This window comes from Dipodomys ordii, unplaced genomic scaffold (genome assembly GCF_000151885.1).
Source record: "Dipodomys ordii isolate 6190 unplaced genomic scaffold, Dord_2.0 Scaffold11, whole genome shotgun sequence".
Taxonomy (NCBI): Eukaryota; Metazoa; Chordata; class Mammalia; order Rodentia; family Heteromyidae; genus Dipodomys; species Dipodomys ordii.
The window spans coordinates 17,303,483-17,305,645 of NW_012267227.1; positions in this window are offsets into that span (position 1 = coordinate 17,303,483).

Consider the following 2,163-nt stretch of genomic DNA (forward strand, 5'->3'; position numbering starts at 1 on the left):
CCCCCCGCCGCGCTCCCCGCCTCCCTGCCGCCGCCCCAAGCCCCAGCCCGCGTCCCGTCGCTCCGCTGAGGCGGGCAGGGGCGCTCCGGTGTCCGGAGCTGCCTCGGGCCACGGGAGAGTAAAGTTTCGGGGGGAGGGTGCTGAGGCCCGGGCCCCCCCCCGCCCTCACCCCCGAGGGCAGGGCTAGGGGTGGAACTGGAGGCAAACTGGCGCGCGGATCGGCGTGGTTTGAGTGTCGGGCGGTCTCGCCCGCGCCGCGCTCCCGAGTGGCCCGCACTCCCGGGGCGGCCGCGGCGCAGCTGCGCGCCCCGGAACCGGGCGAGGTCCCCGGAGGCCGCGGACCAGAGAGAGGGCCAGCTTCTCCCGGCCCCGGGGGGCGCCGCGGAGGGCGGCGGGGGTCCTGGGACTTCAGCTGTCAGCTCGCCCGCGTGGCGAAGACGGCCGTCGGACGATAAGATCAGTGGGGAGGGGGGCGCGGGGACGCGGTGCGGGGCCCCCGGGAGGCCGCGGGGGTGGGGGGCGCGCGGCCCGGCAGCTGCCGGTGCCCAGCAGGGTCTGATTTTTTTTTGGAGATGGATGGTGGCGATGCAGGACGGAGGAGGAAAGGATGAGAAACAAGAGGTTGGGAGCGTGGGCTGGGGGAGGGGCGAGGTGAGGAGCCGGGCTCCGGGGTCCCCCACGCACGGCCTCCCCTCCCAGCCACCATCTGGCGCGAGCGGGTTGGCGTGGGCCACTGAGGCGGGGCGGGGTGTGGGGGGGGCGGCAGATGGGCCCAGGCTGCGCTGGAGAGTTAATGTAGGTTAAGGGCTGGCGGAGTCCCGGGCTCTGGGAGGCCGGGCCGGGCCGGGCCGGGGCAGGTCGGGGCCGGCCTCCCGCCCAGGGCGCTTCCCGATCCGGACTCCGCAGATCCCTGGGCATTGCCTGGGAATACCAGCGGCCGCGCCCCGGGCCGACACGCGCCTCTCCCGCCCGTGGCACCTGCCGGCCTGGCCGGCCCATCGTGATGGACCCGGAACGTTTTCCACCCCTAAACACACCTGACTGGTGTGCCCCCCCCCCCAAAGGTAGACAAGGACCAAGCGGGAGCTGTGAAGTTGGGGCCTGGCCGGGGGCTCACACCGGTGACCCTAGCTCACGGGGGGGGGGGCGGTGAGCGCTGAGGATCGCGGTTCGGAGCCAGTCCCGGCAGGAAAGTCCGCGAGACTCCTAGCTCTAAAAAGCCAAACGTGGAGCTGTGATTCACGTGGTAGAGCATCGGCCTTGAACCTAAAAGCTTAAGGGACACTGCGGGGCGGGGGCTGGGGGAGGGGGGGGGAGGTGGGGTCTTTATTATCATTGGAGATGGGCAATGCAAGGATCCTCCAGGTGTCCAATGACTCCGGATCCAGGAGGAGGAGAGTGTCAACTTCATCCCACAGGAGCTCTGGGCCGGGCCAGGGCACCGTCCTTGGCCCTGGGGCCCTACTAGGAGGATAGCAAGCGTTGGGGGGCGTTTGCTGAGCGGGGGGAGGCTCGGCCCAGGGAATCTGGGGGGGGGCTGGGCTCTTCTCTTCTCCCACGTGCCGCCTAGCTGGGAAAGCCACCCTGCTCTCTGGGGGTGGGGTGTCAGAGGAGAGGGAGGCTGTGAGGGAACTGGAGTCCGGCTGAGGGTGGACCTGGAGTGCAGGACGCCGGAGAGCCTAGAACCACGATCCGAGTTCCGCGGCGCGCCCGCCACACGGCCCCGGGGTCCGTGCCCTGGCCCCTGGTGGGCGCCCCCTCGCATGCCAGCGCTCAGCCTCAGCGTCAGGCGGGATCTCAGCCCCTGGGGCGGGGGTTCGCCAAGGTCACCCCCAGACTGACCCTGGCTTATGGGAGGGGGCAACCTCGTAGAGCCTCGGGATTCCTTCCAAGGCTGGAGGCCTGCAAGCCCTTCCCAGGGCGCAGGGCGCAGCGGCCAGATTCCCGCGTCGTTTGCCCCTCCCCTCCCCCAACGCACCTCCCCGGGGACCCCCCCATCCTCCCCGGGGACAAGGCGCGGCGGGGTCCCCCATCCCCTCCCCCCCACAGGGGCAGGGTGCGGCGGGGTCCCCCATCCCCTCCCCCCCATGGGGGCAGGGCGCGGCGGGGTCCCCCATCCCCTCCCCCCCATGGGGGCAGGGCGCGGCGGGGTCCCCCATCCCC